This window comes from Saccopteryx leptura, chromosome X, assembly GCF_036850995.1.
Source record: "Saccopteryx leptura isolate mSacLep1 chromosome X, mSacLep1_pri_phased_curated, whole genome shotgun sequence".
Taxonomy (NCBI): domain Eukaryota; kingdom Metazoa; phylum Chordata; class Mammalia; order Chiroptera; family Emballonuridae; genus Saccopteryx; species Saccopteryx leptura.
The window spans coordinates 21,608,116-21,630,647 of NC_089516.1; the positions used below are offsets into that span (position 1 = coordinate 21,608,116).

The 22,532-nt window shown below is 35.1% G+C and overlaps 1 protein-coding gene across 1 annotated transcript in view; it reads left to right on the top strand.

Annotated features, from left to right (window-relative positions):
* The window catches only part of IL1RAPL1 (interleukin 1 receptor accessory protein like 1), a 1,376,054-nt gene that overhangs the window by 810,895 nt on the left and 542,627 nt on the right, over positions 1-22,532 (top strand). The gene's annotated exons all lie outside the window — the stretch shown is intronic.

The window sequence follows — 22,532 nt, forward strand, 5'->3', positions numbered from 1 at the left end:
GAAATTTATTCCTCCTTGCTTTTAAATCATCTTGCACTTCAGTACGTTTGAAAGGTTAAAGAAAAAATGCTTACAGAATTTTAAAAATGTTAGCTTTTGAAAGTACTTGAAATAATGAGTTTACAATTTCAGAAAATTGTGCTTATATTTTGTAGTGGTATTATTTTCAGAAACATTTTCTAGGGTGTTGAAATTGAGTATATAAAATCTGTTTTTGTCTTATTATCCTGCTCTAAATTAGAAAAATTAATTTTATTTATTTACCACTCAGTGAGTCTAACATGTGTTCTTATTAACTTGAAAATAACACAATTTCAGGTGCAATAATTGAATAATTATGTGAGATACAATATTTGCTTGCATATTCTATATTTGATTACTACAGTAGAAGTCATGAGAACAAGAACAACAGTACAGTCTATAATCAATGAATCTATAGCTCACTAGTCATATGCCTCATTTGAATCATTAAAATCTTAAGAATATCAGTTTATTCATAAGTAAAATGGTAAAGATAAAATTTGCCTTGCTTATTTCAAAGGGATTTTGCAAGGATCAAATGAGGTAAGGTAATAGATATGCAATCAATTTGAAAAATACAGGAAAATATCCAAATGAAAATCATTTTTGTCTTTTTTGCATCACGTAAAATATTGTGTTTGTATCCTTTTTTACTTCATAATATACTTCTCTAATAGTACTTCCAAGGGAAAAGGGGGAAAAGAACAAGAGCAATATTAAGAACTTAAAGACATTGTTCTCATCTTATTGAGAGAAACTTCATGGTGGCTTTTTGTACAATAGCTTTTCTGAAACATTAAAAAGTGTGAAAAGGATATCAAATACTTAAAAAAATTTTGTGTGTTTACTCACATAAGATAGTTTTCCTGTATATGAAAAATACTTTGTTGTCCCTTTCATCTTATAATAAGCATTTTTTTTAAAAAAAAATCTTGAATTACATTATATTTTGACTTAAAAACTGAATCCGGTTTCATGAAATTTATTTGGTGGATAATAATTATCCATATCGAAAGAAATTCTAAATAAATAAATACCATACTCTTTGGTAATTCTTTTGATCATTATTAGACCCAATAAATATCCAGTACTTGCAATATGTGATAAACTTGAATAATAAACAAGCATCCAATCTTGTATTGTGTACCTATAGTATGCATGTATACAATTTAATCTAGCATGGTTTACAGTTCTGCTTTGTGTAATAGACCTCTGTATAGAAAATGAAAATTAAAAACTTAGTCACTTTACCTCCCTTTCTGTTTAATGAAATAGTGAAAAATGTAACTGTACTTTTTTTTTTTACAATAGATAATGACTTTTATTATGTGTTTCTCAACCTACACTGAAGTAGCCTTTCCAAGGAGTAGGTATTGAGACAGAAAAAGTTTAGAGTGAAAAAACATGTATTCTGAAAATAAAATAGAATGGACTTTTCAATCTTTATTCTTTGGCATGTAGAACTAATCCTCGGTAAGCACATCTTTCCCGATTCTAAAAATAGTAGGGTACTAAACCAACTGAATAAAAAGAGATAGAAAACAATCTCCTGGAGACTGAAAACTGGGTCCCAAATTGTAAGACAACTTAACGAAGCTACTCTGTATAAGCAATAATACAATTGTTTTCTCTTAGATGCTAGCCAGAACCACTATATTTTTCTAATTTAACTCATCCCAAAATATCTCTTTTCTTATATGAAAAGGAGGAATAATTATTTCTTGATATCCAAGAGGAAGTTGGTAAAAGTTTTAATGGAAGTTTTTATTCAACTGATTATCATGAATGCTTCCAACTTCAGTAGCCCTTTCCTGAGACATTAATTTGGACAAACAAGTAATAAAGCAAAGTTTGACTATATATGAAATTTTGTGGGAGTGAGAGAACTGCACGCCTTAGAGTTAAAATAGTATCATTAAAATACATTTTTGGTATTATCAAATCTACTGACAACATATATTTATGTGTAACATTGCTCTTAATAGTGTAACATTGTAACAAACACATTTACTTTCCCTGTGGCCAAATTAAAGAACAATTCTGAGATCCCAAATTGAATCCCAGTAAAGCAACAAAGGTGAGAGGGTCTCTGGAAAATAATTTATCACTATTTTCTATCTTGGTTTTCTGGACATCGTGACCATATTTTACTTAATGAAAGTAATATGCAAAACATGATATATTTTCTTTTTAGTGAAATTACTATAGCTGACAATAAATATTTTGAAATGTGTTATTATATATTTTTTTTAATTGGAAGGAAAGAATCATATATGTGAAGAGAAAAAGACATTTTTGGATAAACTGGCTAAATGTGCAGGCAATTTCATGAGCTTTTTTGGGAGATCCTTCACTAATTAAAAATGTATGTGTCTACTTACGTTCAAGAAAATAATAATAAACCTGTCCAGCACTTTTGGTATGCTTTAAACATTTTAAAATGTTTAAAAAAATTAAAGCTATTTTAGCATCATCTACAGCCTCCACTCTCTTCTCTAAGTCTCAACCACACTGAAATTTTTACTGTTCTCCAAATATTCTGTGCCTGAAGCCTTCCTCATGGTGTGCTCCCTATGAAATGCTTTCTCCCCATATTGTCAGAGCTGATCATACTGTTTCTTTCCTTTTCCTTTTTCTTCAAATTACCATTTACATCCTTACTTTTTCTCCAAGGTGCAGCTACAGTATTACCTTTTCTGTTCCAGGATCCCATGCAGGATAGCATATTACATTTAGTTGTCATTATTTCCTTAGGCTCTTTTTGTTGTGACTATTTCTGACATTCCTTGTTTTTGATGATCTTGATTATTTTAAGGAGTACTGGCTAGATAGCTTATATAATATCCTGCAACTGTAACTTGTTTAGTGTTTTATTCAGGATTAGACTTAGGGTACATTCTTGGAAGACCACTGAGGTAAAGTTACAACATATCATACTATCAACATGATGTAGCACTGTTGATGTTGTTCATCACATGAGGTAGTGATTGTCATATTTTGTCACTGTAAAGTTACTTTCTTTTTTCCCACATTCTAAATTGTACTCTTTAGAAGTAACTATTTGCCAGAGAAAGGAAAGAGATTGGTGAAATTATATACACATAACACAGCATTATAGAGAGCAGAAAAGAAAATCCTGGAGTAAAAGGCGGAGGGTGCTGTGGGGAGGAGGTTAAGGGGGATGTTGAAGGGAACACAGGGGAGGGATGATGCATTCGGGGTACACTAGAATCTACGTAAACACAATAAATTAAAATAAAAAAAGAAGTAACTATTTGCGGTCCACAGTTAAGGGGTGAGGAATTATGCCTTCACCTCTTTGAAGGCAAAGTATCTGCATAAAGTATTTGGAATCTTTCTGCAAAGGACATATATTTTCTCATCTTTATTTATTCAATCATTTTTTATATCAATGTGGACTCATAAATATTTTATACTTTGGTGTACAATCCAATATTACCTTATTTATTCTGTTTCTCATATTGTTCTAGCTTTGACCCTTAGGGGCTCATTTAGTTGTATCCTTTATCCCTTTGACATACCCCTATCATTGTGTGTATGTGTGTGTACATCCTTATTTTGGAGCTGTACAACATGTTTCAGGATCATCTTTTGCATTTCCTGCTGCCGTACTACAATCATTTTTTTTTCCAAAGAGTTCTTTTTTTTTTTTTTAATTGGAGAATGGTACTAGAAACTAAGTCCTGGATTTACAGAAGGAGTACTCATTACTACTGGGGTATAGATGCTTCTAAAACTTCTCAGTTGATAGAGTAAGGGGCTACACACACATATACAATATAGGTATATACATATTTCTATAAATATTTGTGTATGTATCTATATATCTATCTACAATAAACTAAACTTGTGCTCATACTTATTTCTCCAACTCCAATTCATTACCATAGGGGTCATTCTAGCCTCCTCCTCTTGCTTACTTCTAACCTACTTGTCCAATAGTAAGAAACCTGGTTCTCACCATTTGCCAATCATTTATTTCATTGTTCACTTTCAAAAAGATGTATAATGAGTTCGGAATTGTTAACCCATACTCCTGTGAGAAACAACTTTATTAGCTAGAGCATAGTGCTTATATACAGTTTCTTTTGCTTTTTGTATTATAAACTCCACTTATTTCCACTGTTGCTTTCCCACATTACCTTGAGTGAGGTTGTCTCACATATGTGTAATACAGTTAGATTATCATATCACTTTTTGCAATGCACCCTGAGATCTTCCCTCCTCCTAAATGATATCTTTAAGAAACTGTATACCTTAAGGTTTTCAGCGAAGGAAAAGTAATTTTTCTACTTCTGAGTTCTTCGCTGAGATCCCTTGTAACATAAGACAAATTAACAAGAGAAAAACAAATGAAAGTTTAACATGTATACCTCACATATGCACAAAAGAGACCCAGGAAACCTGAGTACCTCTTTGAGATGGCCCAAGCCACAACCTTAACTATTATCCTTTACTTAAGGCAAAATAAAGATTGGGGGGGGGCAACTATGGAAGTTATTAGGAAAAGCATGATAAACAAGGACAAATCTAAGTCTGTGCCTTCTCTATTGATAAGAGTTTCTGGAGATCTAGAGTTATTCTCTTCTTGGTACAGAGAAAGAGAGACACCTTTACAAACAAAGATTCCCTTTATAAATGTAAATTTGTTTATAAAACAGTAATTTCTCCTTTGTCTTCAGAGATTCTTTTTTATTTGCAGTTTCTCAAACAGTTAGCTTAAAATTACCCTGCTACCAAAAACAAACAAACAAACAAACAAAAAACACCAAAACATATTTTGAGGTGGCATACTCTGCTACCCTTTATTCTTACCTTTGAAATTTTCCCATGAAGTTTCACAGTTCAGAAGATGAGTTGCTTCATTATCCCACAGCTCAACGAACCAGTCTTAGTCCTGAGAATAGGTTAATTCAGGAGGTGGTGTTACAGATGACCTCCCAATATTAGGCCTATATGATATGAGCAATCATGGACAGGGTGAAGCAAAAGTAGGTTTATAGTGGTTCATATTGAAAATAATACAAGAGTTAATAAATAATAAACAAGAATAAATTCTGTTTCACATGCTTATAACAGTAAACCTACTTTTGCCCCACCCTGTATTTAATAAGAGGTATTTGTATGGAAACACAAGAAAAGCAAAAAGTACTGACTTGAGTGGATTATAAACCCAATATCTTTTTTTCTTTAGAAATTAAATTTAATAGGGTAACACTGAATAAGAATACATAGGTTTGGCCCTGGCCAGTTGGCTTGGTGGTAGAGCATCGGCCTGGCGTGCAGGAGTCCCAGGTTCGATTCCTGGCCAAGGCACACAGGAGAAGTGCCCATCTGCTTCTCTGACCCTCCCCCTCTCCTTCCTCTCTGTCTCTCTCTTCCCCTCCCGCAGCCAAGGCTCCATTGGAGCAAAGTTTGCCATGGGCGCTGAGGATGGCTCCATGGCCTCTGCCTCAGGTGCTAGAATGGCTCTGGTTGCAACAGAGCAATGCCCCAGATGGGCAGAGCTCCCCCCCCCGGTGGGCATGCCGGGTGGATCCCGGTCAGGTGCATGCAGGAGTCTGTCTGACTGCCTCCCCATTTCCAACTTCAGAAAAAAAAAAAGAATACATAGGTTTCAGGTGAACATCTCTATAGCATTTGAGCTGTTGAGTATGTTGTGTACCTATCACCCAAAGTTAAATTATTTTCTGTCACTGTATATTAATTAGTACATCTCTAGAACATTTTAGTCTTTCCACACTGAGACTCTGTACTCATTAAAATCCACATTTCTTTGTCCCACCTACCTTGGAAACAACCACTCTATTTTTCTGTAACAATGAATTTGACCATTTTTGATACTTCATATTAGTGGAATTGCACAGTATTTGTCCTTTTGTGTCTGGTTTATTTCACTTAGCAGAATGTCTTCAAAGTTCATCTATCATAGATAATTTCTCTATCACTGAATAATATTTCATTAAATAGCTGTGCCATAGTTTGTGTATTGATCTGTTGAACGATGTATCATGGGTGCTTCTAATTTTCAAATATTATGCATAAAGCTACTACATACACTCTCATTTAGTTTTCTGGGTGGACATAAGATTTCAAATTAGTTGAGTAAATACTAAAGAATGTCATTCCTAGGGTGTATGGTTAAGATTATATTTTGTTTTGTAAGAAGCCTCTAATTGTCTTCTAAAGTAGCTGCACCACTTTGCATTTTCTTCAGTAATGGTGAAAGAATTCCACTTGTTCTACATCCTTTTATCAGTCTGAACTCTGTTAGGATTTTACAGACTCCTTGGGTCTGCAGCAATACCTCATTTTTGTTTTAATTGCCAATTCCTTAATGATAAATTATTTTGACCATATTTTTGTATGCTTATTTGCTTTATGTCTATCTCATTTGGCCTAATATTTGTAAAAATATTTTACCCACTTTTTAAATGGAATATATTTTTTCTTGCCAGCTTTAAGAATTTTTTTATATTTCTGATACCAGTTTTTTATCAGATATATGACTTGCAAACATTTTATCTTAGTCTATAGCTATTATTTTGGTGTTTTCAACAGTGACTTTCACAGAGCAAAAATTTAGATTTTTATTTTAAATTTTTTTTATTTTCTAATATATAGTTAATTTTATAAATTTAATTTAAACATTGCTTCTGTTGAATCCCACAGATTTTGATAAGTTCTATTTTTGTGTAGGTCCAAATATTATTAATTTCTCTTGAGAAATCTTTGATCCACATATTATTTAGAAATGTGTTAAATTTTAAACATTTGTTGATTTTCCAGCTATTTTTCTGTTACTGATTTCTAGTTTATTTCCATTGTGATCTGAGCACATACTTGGTAAAGTTTCAATTTTTTAAAATATGATAAAGTGTATTTAATGATTTAGAATGTGCTCTTTCTTGATGAATGTACTATGAGAGCTTTAGAAGAATATTTATTTTGCTCTTGTTGAATGGAATATTCTATAAATGTTAAATAAATTTATTTATTATATTGTTGAATTCAACTGTATCCTTGTCAATTTACTACTTGCTTGATATTTCAATTACTGAATATAGAGGGTTGAAATCTCCAATTAATTTATTTATAGTATTGAATTCAACTCCTTACCAATTTACTACTTGCTTGATATTTCAATTACTTAGTATAGAGGATTGAAATCTCCAATTTATCCTTTCAATTCTGTAAGCTTTCGCCTATCAATTTTGATGCTGTATTGTTAAGTGCATATGTATTTAGGGTTGTTATGTCCTCTTAGAGATTTGATCTCTTTGTCATTAAGTAATGACCCTCTTTATCCATGATTATTTTCCCCTATCTGAATTTGATTTTGTTTGAGATTAATATACCTAGCTTTCTTTCTATTAGTGTTAGCATGATGTGTCATTTTCATGTCTTTTACTTTGAACCTATTTATGCTGCTCACAAAGATTAAGAGATATTTCAAAATGAATATGAAGCAATTAAAAAAGCATTTAATTTTTTTATTAAACAAGAACATCAGAAAAGCAAATAACAAGTAAAAGTTGTTTAATTATGCAAATGAGATGCAAAACCAATTTTTATTTTATTGGTAAAAATGCACTATACAAAAGACTGAGCCTGACCAGGTGGTGGCACAGGGGATAGAGTGTATTGGAATGGGACATGGAGGACCCAGGTTCAAAACCCTGAGGTCGCCAGTTTGAGTGCAGGCTCATCTGGTTTGAGCACAGTTCACCAGCTTGAACCTAAGGTCGCTGGCTTGAGCAAGGAGTCACTCACTCTGCTGTAGCCCTCTGGTGAATGCTCATATGAGAAAGCAGTCAATGAACAACTAAGGTGCTGCAACAAAGAATTTATGCTTCTCATCTCTCTCCCTTGCTTTATTTCTGTCCCTATCTGTCCCTCTCTCTGTCTCTCTCTCTGTCTCTGTCACACACACACACAAAAAAATCTGAAAGTACTGGAGTATCTGCACATTCACTGATCCCTTAATTTTTGTAAGTAGTGTAGTTATTTATATTTAAAGTTATGGTTGAATCTTGATTTTTTTAAATCCACTTTGACATTTTTGATGTTTTAACTGGTATATTTAGACAATTTATATTTAAAATAATTATTAAAATTGTTGTATTAATATATACCATCTTTTTTAGTGTTTGCAATTCATTGAACACAACTCTTATCTCTCCCTTTCTTTTTTGCTTTCTCTGGTTTTAATTAAATATTTTATATGGTTCTATTTTATATATCCTTTCTTATTATCTACTTTACTTCTTTTTTAAAAATTGTGGTTTTTCTGGATATTTCAATGCATTTTTTAACAACTCTCAGACAACCTTCTCCTTCTCGTCCCTTATGACATTGTTGTCAATCATGTTATCCAATTTATATAATCACCCAATAAACTACTATTACTTTAAACTAATAGTTACCTTTTAGAAGAATTTATAAGATAAGTAAAATATTTTATTTTACTGTTGTCTACTCCTTCTCTGACCTGTATATGCATCAAAATTTCTGACCTCTATATTTTCTTCTGCCTGAATAACTTATTTTAACTTTTTTTTTTTTTTTTTTTTTTTTTTTACATTGAAGCTCTGGTGGACAGAGGCAGATTTAAAGGCAGGTGCACTGGGTGTGCACCCTGGGCCCCAACTTCTGAAGGGCCCCACAAAATCCCAACTTTACACTTTTTTCTAATGACACCAAGTTTGGTTTCATATGTACAATTTTAACATGAATAGTACATAATATTTTTATTTATTTAAAAGTATGGTTAACGTGCATTTTTATTTTCCCTGTCTTTCTCTTTATTTTTAAGGAGCCCAATATTTTCCTCTGCACCCAGGGCCTGCCTCAACAGACCTTAATCTGTCTCTGCTGCTGGTGATGAATTCCTTCAGTATTTTTGTTGTTGTTATTGTTGGTTTTTTGTCAGAGAGTACTTTTATTTCTCTTTGACTTTTGAAAGATAATTTTGCTGAATATAAAATTTTAGATTGGTGTTTTATTTTTACCACTTGAAATATTCCACTCTACTCTCTTCTTGAGTGTTTTTTAACTAGAAGTTTACTCTAATTTTTATCCTTGTTCTCTTTACATATGACTTTTATTTCCTGTGTACTTTAAAAAATTTTTATTTGTACTTCTGTAGTTTGAATTTATATGTCTTGGTGTAGTGATGCTGTTTATACTGCTTGGTGTTTGCTTGGCTTTGTGGGTTTCTAGTTTGGTGTCTGACATAAATTTGGGGAATTCCATGGCCATGATTATCTTAAATATTTCTTCTTGTCCATTCTCTCCTTCTTCTCCTTTTCGTATTCTAATTAACATATATCATGCCTTTCAAAATTCTCACACAATTATTGATGATCTGTTTGATTTTTTCATTATTTATTCTATTTTAATTTTAGTTTATGAAATTTTATTATCTTCAAGTTAATTCTTTCTTTTAATGTGTCCAGTATACTAATGGGCCCATCAAAGATTCCTTCACTCATATGTGGTATATAAAATTAAAAGTAAAAACTGAACAAATAAGAAAAACAAATGAAAACTTATAGACACAGACAGCAGTATGGTGGTTATCAGAGAGAAGGGTATTGGAGGTACTAAAAGGTAAAGTGGGTTAAATATATGATGATGAAAGATGATTTGACTTTGAGTGGTAGGCACACAATGCAGTATACAGATCATGTATCATAGACATGTACAGTTGAGACCTGGAAAATCTTATTAAACAAAATTTCCTCAATAAACTTAATAAAAATTTCATTTATGTTACAATATTTTAATTCATGGCTTTTTAAAATTCTTATTTAGAATTTTCACCTTTCTACTTACATTATATATTTGGTTTGCATGTTACCTATTTTTTCCATTAGAACACAATAAATATAGTTATTTTAAATTCCCAGTCTAATTCCAATACTTGTGTCATATCTGAGTGTGGTTCTGATGGAAGGACACAATACTTTGACACTGGGATAGATGAAAGGCAGCACTCTTTATTACATATAGATCCAACTGAGAGAATGCTGCTAGGTAGAGGCACAGAAGGTGCTGTACCAATGGACAGAGTAACAGCAAGCAGGAACTGTAGGAAACAACTTATGGATGACAAGTGAGGTGGTGTTAGCTAGGTTTTGAGGACTTTCTGTTTATTGGCTAAATTTGAATAATTTTATGGCCTCAAGGGCTGAGGAGATGCCTTAGTGCCTGCTATCTGCCTACCAAGGCAGATACAGCTGGTGCATGTGACCCCTGACTGTGAAAGCCCCAAAAGGGAAGTGGTTGGGATGTACTGATTGGCTACATGAGAAGGGGAATTTACTGGCCTCCAACCAGGGTCTCAACTGGGCCTGCATCAAGACAGCATTAAAAATGCCCCAGGAGGGAGATTGGGGGATTGTTTAGAAAAGGTAAAGGAATTAAGAAGTACAAATAGATAGTTACAAAATAGTCACAGAGGTGTAAAGTACAACATAGAAACAGAGTCACTAATATTGTGATAACTGTGTGGTGTTTGGTGAGTACTCAAAATATCAGTGAGAACACTTTATAAAGTGTGTGATTGTCTAATCACTATGTTGTATACCTGAAACTAGTACAAAATGATATTAAATGTAAAGTATAATTGATAAAAAATTAAAAAATAAATTTAGTAAAAACATACAAAAAAAGTCTTATATTATACCCTTAAGAATATCAAATACTGCCTGACCAAGCGGTAGCGCAGTGGATAGAACATTGGACTGGGATGCGGAGGACCCAGGTTCAAGACCCCAAGGTCGTCAGCTTGAGCGCGGGCTCATCTGGCTTGAGCAAAGTTCACCAGCTTGGACCCAAGGTTGCTGGCTCGAGCAAGGGGTTACTTGGTTTGCTGTAGCCCCACGGTCAAGACACATATGAAAAAGCCACAATAAACAACTAAGGTGTCACGATGAAAAACTTATGATTGATGCTTCTCATCTTTCTCTCTTCCTGTCTGTCTGTCCCTATCTATCCCTCTCTCTGACTCTCTCTGTCTCTGTAAATTAAAAAAAAGAATATCAGATACTAAAATCCATAGATACAAGCTATAAATTTGCTCTGCTCAAAAATGATTTATATAATTTTTTTTTCATTTATTGGTTTTAGAGAGAGAAGGAAGACAGAGGGGGAGAGAAACATCAATTTATTGTTCCTTTTATTTATGCATTCATTGGTTGATTCTTGTATGTGCCCTAACCAGGGATCAAACTCACAACCTTGGTGTATTGGAACAACACTCTAACCAACTGAGCTACCTGGCCAGGGCTGATTATTAATATTTTTAAAATCTAAAAGAATGCTGCTATTTTTGGTGCTGTCTCAGAGCATGCAATATTAAAAAAAAAACAAAAACAAAAAAACAAATAGGCCCTGGCTGGTTGGCTCAGCGGTAGAGCGTCGGCCTGGCGTGCGGGGGCCCGGGTTTGATTCCCAGCCAGGGCACATAGGAGAGGCGCCCATTTGCTTCTCCACCCCCCTCCTCCTTCCTCTCTGTCTCTCTCTTCCCCTCCCGCAGCCAAGGCTCCATTGGAGCAAAGATGGCCCGGGCGCTGGGGATGGCTCCTTGGCCTCTGCCCCAGGCGCTAGAGTGGCTCTGGTCGCAGCAGAGCGACGCCCCGGAGGGGCAGAGCATCGCCCCCTGGTGGGCATGCCAGGTGGATCCCAGTCGGGCGCATGCGGGAGTCTGTCTGACTGTCTCTCCCCGTTTCCAGCTTCAGAAAAAAAAATACAAAAAAAACCCCAAAAACAAATAAACAAAAAAAACATGCAGTCAACAGAACTTGCAAACCCAGACCTATATATGCCTTTTGATTTGATTGAATTTTCTGGTTTACTTTTTGGTGTTACATTGTAAACTGACATAGTTCATCAGCAAGAGCTAGCTTTTAATTTCTTGCTGATTTTGTCAGTGTTGGATTTTGCATACTTTGAATTACCATACCACTGCAATTTCATGGACTGCTTGCCTCTTAAAAATGGTACAGCCTTCCTGTACCAATCATCCTTCTTGCCTGACTCAGGTGTTAGAACTACGTTGCTTCTAGGCTTGCAGACCACTAACCAACCTCATACCTATCTCATTGTTAGATAAACAGCTTCTTTTTCTTTGGCTGCTAACTACATTGCTGGCACTATGGAAAATAATTTATAGGCATTATTGTCTACATTTTATCAAGGAAGAACCTCAAAGTACACTGTGCTCCTATGTAGGGTACATATATGTTTACAAGGGTTATATCTTCTTTTTTGATCCATTTATAATTATGTATTGACACTCTTTGTCTCTTGTTATAGACTTTATTTGGAACTCTATTTTATCAGATATAAGTATCAGTACTCCAGCTTTTTTTCCCCAATTGTCTGGATAATATATTTTTTCATTTCTTTACTTTTAGTCTATGTATATTATTTGTTCTGAAGTAGGCTTTTCATAAACAGTATATATAATGGTCATTTTTAATCCATTCAACTGTAATTGTTTTTTGATTATAGCATTTAATCCACTTAAATTTAAATTTATTATTAATAGGCATTTATTTCCATTTTATTCTTTTTTACCTATGTTCCTCTCTCTGTTTCTTCTCCTTAAAACAAGCCCTTTAACATTTTTTGCAATACTGGTTTGGTGGTAATGACCTTTAGCTTTCTTTGGGGCAGGGGCAGGGGAAGCTCTTTATTTCACCTTCAATTTCATCCTTGCTGGATAGTTTAGTCTTGGTTTAAGGTCCTCGCTTTTAATCACTTTGAGTATTTCTTGCTTGTCCTTTAGGGACTGAAGTGTTGCTATTGAGAAATTAGCTGACAGCCTTATGGGAACTCCTTTTTAAGTATCTGTCTATATCTTCCTGCTTATAAGATTCTCTCTTTGTTTTCAAACTTGGCCATTTTAATTATGTTGTATCTTGTGAATATTTTTGGGTCCATCTTGATTTGGACTCTCCGTGCTTTCTGGTGGTATGCAACTTTTTTCTTCAACAGGTCAGACAAGTTTTCAGCCATTGTTTCTTTAAACAGGTTTTTTACCCCTTGCTCACTCTCCTTTCCTTCTGGAACTCCTATAATGTGGATGTTGTTACACTAGATGTTGTCCTAGGCGTCCCTTATATTTTCCTTAGTTTTAAAATTATTTTTCTTCTGATGCTCTGTTGAGGTGCTTACTGTTATCCTGTCCTCTAAATTGCTGATTCAATCCTCTACTTTATGTAATATACTGTTGATACCTTCTAGTGTATTCTTCATTTCAGAAATTGTATTCTTCATTTGTGACTCTTTCTCTTTCTTTCTTTCTTTCTTTCTTTCTTTCTTTCTTTCTTTCTTTCTTTCTTTCTTCTTTCTTTCTTTCTTTCTTTCTGATTTCTATGTCATTTTTAATGCTTACTATCTCTCTTTTTCTAAAGTTCTCACTGAGATCATAAATCTTTCTCCTAAGGTCCTTGAGCATCCTTGTACCATTGTTTTATACTTTGCGTCTGAGATTTTGGTTGCTTCTATTTCATTTAATTATTTTTCTGGAGATTTCTTCTGTTCTTTCATGTTGGGCATATTTCTTTGCTTTCCATTTTGTCTTTGTGTATTAGGCAGATCTGCTATGAGTCCATAACTTGCTGTGTTGGCTTTATAGTGCAGGTGTCTTGTTGGATTCATTAGCACAGTCTTTCAGATCACCTGAGCTCTGTGCTCCAGAAATATTTCTTGTGGATTAATTACACCCTTCTGTTGTAGTTGAATATTGAATGCTGTTGGCCCTGTTGTGAGTGGAGTTAACCTTTCAAGCTGGCTGGCTATAAGGGTAAACCTCAATCACCACATATGAGACACTGTGCAGGAGCTGTCCCCCAAGGCAAAGTTGTTCACAGCAGGATCTGTTACCTGCTGTAATCCTTCTTTGGGTGTGCTGCTTGTGTGGCTAGTTGGGTTGAGCTTTGATGTGGTCTGAACCTTACCAGACCAACAGTTGTGTTGGTTTTGGGTCCATTACATACAGGTTGACATCAAACATTTTGTTTATCCAGCTTTGGACTACCTGTTTGGAGTTACTATGCTTTTCACTGTTTGTGACCGTGTCGGCTGGACCAGTCTTTATGTGGCTTCTTATGTAAATCTTTGGTTATACTATTTCTCAGCAAGCCTTCATTTAGTTACTCAGGTTGATGGCTCCATACTTTAGCTGTAAATCCAGTTTGGCATCAGGATCAGGTGAGTGTAGCTTTCACCGACTCTGCAGCCATCTTGGAATCTCAAAACAAAAAATTAAAAAATCATTTTATTACTTCATGTTGGTGTTCCAGTTCAACAGTCATTGGCTTTCTTCCCCATAAATCTTATTCAACTCAAGCCACTAACTTAGCACTTTATATTAGCTGCTTTTAGTTTCGACATAAGAAAAATTGACTCAAAACGAAATATTGCACGTATTTTAGTAAAGAAGCTATGCTATGGAAGGTTTAGTAAAACAAATGAAATAAACTTTAATGTCCAACATTCTCCATCCTGTCAGTGTCATCAAATCAAAGATTGAAAATCAACTGTAAAATTGTGCATTCTTGGTAAAGATTGATGATGACACATCTAAAAGTACATCTTTTAAGTATTAAATATAATATGATAGGACTTAGAATCTTGAAGAAATATTCTAACATATTTTATGGCAATTATCTGAGCAACATGAATAAATATAGCTGTAACCTCAATGTACTTATTGCATTAGTACCTCACTCCATGCAAACTCTTTAAAATATGAAAACTAAACAGTATGCAATGTCAACACTAAAATCTGTTAAACTTATGTGATATTAAATGCACTATCTTTCTTAATGGTTAAGTAAATTAATTAAAGTTATTTTGATAATACCTGTATGTTCATACAGACATGTGTATATAAAATACATTCATATTTTTCTTAGAAAATTATGTCATATATATGACAGGTATATATTTTTAGTTAGAAAGTTATCCAATCTATTTTATATACAGCTTTTATATTCTTAATTTTGTTGTTGCTACTTAATGGCAAGAAATTTATTAGTTGCAATAAATAAACCAAAGTTCATTTGTTTAAACATAGATTCCTACTGGACTTAATTATATAATCCTGATGTTTGTTTGAAAAAAAACTTATTATTTTATTTTTTCAAAATGAACAATAATACATAGGATCTACAATTGAATCTTTACAATAGTAGTATGATTATGTTGCTACTTCACCATAGGGTGATTGTTAAAAAACTGAACTTTGTCTGCTTAATGTGTATAAGACTAAAGAAAAAATTAGCCTGACCAGGCAGTGATGCAGTGGATAGAGCATCGGACTGAGAAGCAGAGGATCCAAGTTCAAAACCCCGAGGTCACCAGCTTGAGTGCAGGTTCATCTGGTTTTAGCACAGCTCACTAGCTTGAACCCAATGTCGCTGGGTTCAGTAAAGGGTCACTCGATCTACTGTAGCCCCCAGGTCAAGGCACATATGAGAAAGCACTCAATGAACAACTAAGGTGCCAGAACAAAGAATTGATGGTTATTATTTCTCTCCCTTCCTGTCTGTATGTCCCTATCTGTTCTTCTCTCTGTCTCTGTCACAAAAAGAAAAGAAACGAAAAAAAAAAATTAAAAACACAAGCCAATTCCCTATCATATTTACTTCGTGTATTATTCTTTTTTTTTTTTTTTCTACAGAGACAGAGAGAGTCAGAGAGAGGGATAGGTAGGGACAGACAGACAGAAATGGAGAGAGATGAGAAGCATCAATCATTAGTTTTTCATTGCGACAACTTAGTTGTTCATTGATTGCTTTCTCATATGTGCCTTGACCGTGGGCCTTCAGCAGACCGAGTAACCCCTTGCTGGAGCCAGCAACCTTGGTCCAAGCCGGTGAGCTTTTGCTCAAACCAGATGAGCCCGTGCTCAAGCTGGCGACCTCCAGGTCCCGAACCTGGGTCCTCTGCATCCCAGTCTGACACTCTATTCACTGCGCCACCGCCTGGTCAGGCTTGTGTATTATACTTAATGGAGTCCCAGGTTTATATTTCTTCTTTCCTGGACACCAAATTAAGAAAGACAATAAGAATGTGTAAAGAGCTACTGAAAAAACACAGTAATAATTACAGATGAAGAAAATACAATAAGTTAAAGGAACTGAGAAAATTACTATTTTTGAAATAAAAAAAATGTGCTATAATAAGATGTTAAAGATAGAAGAATTCAGAATAATGGAAGAACAACTATCAGTTACTTTATTAAAAATATAACACAGGGTTGTATCATGAGTCAAAAGGTTTCTTTCTTTTTTAAAAAAAAAACAAAACTTTCCTTATAATTGTCTACTGTATACATGCACTGTGTTTACTTTCTCTAAATTTTGTCTTCTTTCCTGGTCAAGTAAGGAGATTAAACTTATAGCTCTGTGAGTTTAGCATTTAACAATAGTCCTTGAAAAAGTCATTGCTCAACACTGGGAGAGATTTATGGTGTTGCCTTCTTTGGAGATTTTTAAGTCAGGACAGTTTCCCAACTAAGGAAGGCATAGGAGGAAGGTCCCTGTGACTCTAGTAATTTTTCAATATGTTAATTTTTATTACTCATATATTTCAAAGATATTTTATAGTTAAAAGAACCTAAAGTATTTAAAAAACCAAAACACTGGTTTTGATATGACAGTTTAATAATTACAGAATATTTTTATTTTTATTCATTTTTCTTTTTTATTTTCTTTTTTAAATTTTTATTGAATGTATTGGTAGGGCATTGGTTAATAAAATTATATGTTTCCGGTGTACAATTCTATAATACATTGTGTGTATATTGTACTGTATGTTCACTACTTCAAATCACGTCTCCTTATATAACCATTTATCCTCCCCTGTACCCGCTTGTACCTCCCCATCCCCTTCCCTTCTGGTTATCACCATATTTTTATTTGTGTCTTTGAAGTTTTTATTCTCTAAATTTCTTCACCTTTTTTACCCAGACCCCCAACTCCTTTTCCTCTAACAGCTGTCAGTCTATTTTCTGATCTATGAGTCTTTTCTATTTTGTCTGTTTATTTTGTTCATTAGATTCCACATATGAGTGAAATCATATGGTACTTGGCTTTCTCTGACTGGTTTATTTTACTTAGCATAATAATCTCCATCCAGGTCCATCCATGTTGTCACAAAAGGTAAGATTTCCCTCTTTATTATGTATGAGTCGTACTTCATTTTGTAAATGTGCCACAGCTTTTTCATTCACTCATCTACTGATGGGCACCTGGGCTCCTTCCAGATATTAGCTATTGTAAGTAACAATGTAGTGACCATAGAGGTGCATATATTCTTTCAAATCAGTGTTTCAGGCTTCTTCAGATATATTCCCAGGATTTAAATTGCTGGATCATAAAGCAGTTCCATTTTTAATTTTTAAATTTCTTTAAACTATTTAAAAGAACATTTATTGTTTTTCTCTCATACACATTATTGAAAGGTCTACTAAGTCTGTTCCAGGGCTTTCACCTATTATTTTGGAAGCTTTTCTTTTTTATGGTAAAATCAAGAGGTAAACCTTAACTTATAATTAATGTGGATATTATATAATATATATTTAGAAGAATTTTTAAAACTACCTCTGAAAAAAGTACATGGAAATGGAGTTGGTTTCATTCATGTCAAAATATGGCTTTTGCATCTAAGAGGATTTAATATTTTCATTTCTTAAAATGTTTGACCAAAGCTTTTAGTATTATGTTAGCATCTATTGTTCCATCTGGAGTACTTAAAAAAATCCAATGAATTGTAAGTGGACATTACAACATGAATATTCAAATTAAAGCCATTTTATAAATTTTCTATAAGATAGAAAAAATAGCTTACTTTTTACATTAACAAGGAGATCTCACTAGATATTTCTAAGTTATCTGTTGGTTTTAGGATTGAGTTCTACTCCAACATATAAACCAGAATTTCCTGAAATATACACAGCATCAAAAACTTGTTATGGGTGCCTGATGGCCAGGCAGTGGTACAGTGGATAGAGTGTTGGCCTGAGATGCGAACGACCCAGATTCAAAATCCTGAGGTCATTGGCTTAAGAACTTGCTCATCTAGCTTGAGTGCAGGCTCACCACTTGAGCACAGGGTCATCAGCTTGAACATTGGATCATAGATATGACCCCATGGTCACTGTCTTGAGCCCAAAAGTCGCTGGCTTGAACCAAAGGTCACAAGCTTGAGCAAGGGGTCACTGGCTTGGCTGGAGCCTTCTGGGCAAGGCACATAGGAGGAAGCAAGCAATGAACAACCAAAATGCCACAACTATGAGTTGATGCTTCTCATCTCTCTCCCTTCCTGTCTGTCTCTTCCTGTATGTCTGTCTCTCTCTCTCATACACACAAAAAAATAAAAATTTTTTATGAGTATCAGTGACTTAATCTCAGTACATACAGTACAATATGTTTACCAGGAAAAAAATTTTTTTCCTGTATTTTTCTGAAGCCGGAAACGGGGAGAGACAGTCAGACAGACTCCCACATGCGCCCCACTGGGATCCACCCAGCTCGCCCACCAGGGGGCAACGCTCTGCCCACCAGGGGGCGATGCTCTGCCCCTCCGGGGCATCGCCCTATTGCGACCAGAGCCACTCTAGTGCCTGAGGCAGAGGCCATAGAGCCATCCCCAGCGCCCAGGCTAACCTTGCTCCAATGGGGCCTCAGCTGAGGGAGGGGAAGAGAGAGACAGAGAGGAAGGAGAGGGGGAGGGGTGGAGAAGCAGATGGGTGCTTCTCCTGTGTGCCCTGGCCGGGAATCGAACCCGGGACTTCTGCCGGAAAAATTTTAAAATACAAGTTAACATGTAAGAAATACTATTTTAAATACAGAAGTACTACTGTAAGTAGTCACTGCCGTGTTCAGGTGTCAACAAAAATACTTTTGAACTGTTTTTGATGTTCTGTTAGAATTAAGCTCTTTCTACAGTGCCATCTTTTGAAAAACATATTTGCTTATTTACTAAACTTTGACAGAAATATAAATGATGTTGTTTCTATCCTCTGCCTTGTAAATTAGATGATTCCTAATATTTGTTTTAAATTTTTGATTTCTTAATAATTAATTAAAAATGGCAAAGGAAATGCTGAACTTTGTTTAAACATTGGTGTTTGCTCTGTCAAATTAAGAATAAAAATACACTATAACATGTTTTTGGTTTTTTTTACATTTTAAAATTTAAGAGAAATTAGGCTTCTGGTTGTCACGAACATATCATGTTTCTTCTATGCATCAACCTTATGAGTCCTGATTAAAAATATAATTTGAAAACTAAAGTTACTAATTAGTTATTGTTGCTTTGACACTATTGAGATTGTTAATGATATGACCGTTCCAGAATAATGAAGTTGATAACAATTGTCACCATGAAACATGAAGGAAGGGAATAAAGTAGCATAAAGGTGAAAAATATCCATTAATATTAAACCATATATAATGGGGGGCAAAAAGGTTGTAAGCTACTTGCTAATCACTGGTTGGTTTGACATTGCTAAAAATAGGTTAAAGCAAAAAAGCTGAGTATACATAATGGAATAGTTTCGATAAGGGCTTCTATTTGGGATATATAATATGATCATTTTATAATAATCTGATTTCTCTTTGAGTTAAATAAACTCAGTAGTGTTAACCTACCTCTTCATGTGTTTTTATTATTCAACAAAATCATTTGATAAACATTTTGTAAGAAATAGAATTACATTCAGGACAGCAATTGTATACTTACCCTAGCTACCTTTAATACATAATTGTATTAACTAATGTGCTCTATAGTTACACAATCTGCATTTATTATTTTAAACTAAGCTAAGAAGTTATAAATATTTTTGCACTAGTGATATCCAAATAACAAAGTAAAGTTACTCTCCATCCCAAATCATTAAAGAAACACACTTCCTACTAGCAGACTAAGGACTGAAACAAAGGTAAGAAAGTGAGTTTGAAGAATAGGTAGGAGGTAAGACAAAAAATTAGATGATTAATTAATTACATATGAATGCTGATGGAATAGGGATTGAGATTTTGTTTGGAAAATTTCAAGGAATTTCAAGATAAGCCTGTTAAAAGAAGACTATTAAGATTTTTTTTTGTTTTTATTTTTTTACTTCAAGTAACTAATGACTTAAATAACAAAGATATATAATAAGTTTTCTAACAAGAGTTCCAGGTTGTGCAGTGAATAGAGCGTTGGACTGGGATGCAGAGGACCCGGGTTCAAGACCCTGAGGTAGTCAGCTTGAGCGCTGGCTCATCGGGTTTGAGCAAGGCTCACCAGCTTGAGCCCAAGATCGCTGTCTCGAGCAAGGGGTCACTTGGTCTGCTGTAGCCTTCCGGTCAAGGCACGTATGAGAAAGCAATCAATGAACAACTAAGGTGTCACAATGAATAACTGATGATTGATGCTTCTCATCTCTCTCCGTTCCTGTCTGTCTGTCCCTATCTGTCCCTCTCTCTGATTCTCTCTGTCTCTGCCACAAAAAAAAAAAAAAAAAAAAGAATTTCAGATGTAGGTCCAGGGTTGGTAATTCAACAGCTAGAATGGCATGATCAGGGACACTTTTTTCTTATGCCTTTCCACTCCATCAGTTTCAGTAAGTGGCCTGACCTCAAAGGCTGGCTTCCCAAAATGCCATCATCGAATACTCCAGTAACTACAGACTACAGGCAGAAAAGGGATTGTCTAATATTGTGCTTTGTAAATAAGAGAAATGACAGTTTTTCCAGAAGCTGCCAAAGCAGATTTCCACCCACATCTTACTGTCCAAAATTGCTCTTAAATCAAATAATCACTAGAAAGAGGTACAAGACCTCAGTATGAATGGCTTGGACAGTTCAAGATTCAACTCTGGCACTTGGAAGAATCTCATCTCTCTCACCCTCATCACCCCAACTAAAAATTACAGGAGAGGCCCTGGCCGGTTGGCTCAGCGGTAGAGTGTCGGCCTGGCGTGCAGAAGTCCCGGGTTCCATTCCCGGCCAGGGCACACAGGAGAAGCGCCCATCTGCTTCTCCACCCCTCCCCTTCTCCTTCCTCTCTGTCTCTCTCTTCCCCTCCCACAGAGAGGCTCCATTGGAGCAAGGATGGCCCGGGTGCTGGTGATGGCTCCTTGGCCTCTGCCCCAGGCGCTAGAGTGGCTCTGGTCGCGGTAAAGCGACGCCCCGGAGGGGCAGAGCATCACCCCCTGGTGGGCAGAGCTTTGCCCCTGGTGGGCGTGCCGGGTGGATCCCGGTCAGGCGCATGCGGGAGTCTGTCTGACTGTCTCTCCCCGTTTCTAGCTTCGGAAAAATGCAAAAAAATAAAATAAAAATCACAGGAGAACCTGGAGTAAAGTGAACAATATCAAGGTAGCAAGAAAGAAAGAGTGGGGGATGGATGTTAGGCAACTAGCTTGTGTACCCAAATATTAGCAGCTAAGATTTGCTAATGCTTGGGGTTTGTGCTGTCTAAAAGATATATATTGGAGGTTTCCAGGAAACAATTAAAAACATGGGCATAGAAGATGTTAAGAATTTGACATTAATCTGCACATGAATGGTACCTGAACCTATATCAATGACTGGGTTTATATAGGGACAATGTATTGAGAAAAATGTGAAGTGTACATGGAATAAAACATAAAGATAACAGAGATGTTATAAAAATTTGATTTTTCAGAGACAGGAAATAAGAACCAGAAAGAGTATTTTATAGTGGGAAATACAACTAAAACCCAAAGCATAATCTTCCTATATCAGAAAAGTTCACTTTGGATCCTACATTGATAATAGATAGGAAACTTTTAATGTTTACAAGTTTTCTTTCTTTTTTCTTCCGTCCTTCCTTCCTTTTTTCCTTCCTTCCTTCCTTCTTTCCTTCCTTCCTTCCTTCCTTCCTTCCTTCCTTCCTTCCTTCCTTCCTTCCTTCCTTCCTTTCTTCCTTCCTCCCTTCCTTCCTTTTTTTTCTTTTCCTCATTTAATTTAGAAACATCTGTAATGACATATTTTTCTTTTCATTTAAATAATTTCCAGCCACTGATCCTAATCTAATTTAGTTTGTTTTTCATGTGTGTTGCTTTTTTATTTCTGGCTATTCCATTTAGAGTCCAGAGCATAATTAAAAAGTTTTTTTTAGCAATGCCCCTCTTGTATTGGCTAAATCTTCCAATTCACTGCTATTAGTGTCATAATTAACAATGCAGGTGAATCTCTGTGATGTAAATATACCAAGTATAACTTCAATTGAAATTTAATAGATATTTTCATTATTACAAAGAGGGGGACTGTTTCAATAAGAAGAGGGGAGCTATTGCATTAGGGAGACTACTCTGTCCATAAGATATGCAAGCCTCTCAAGGGTTAGGATAAAGCAGTTTTTCTTTTACAGAGAACAGAAAGAAGGCTAGAAAGAATTGGATGAGGGAATTAGGATGAGCAAGAGTGGCATGATGGGACAGCAGATCCTCTGATCTACTG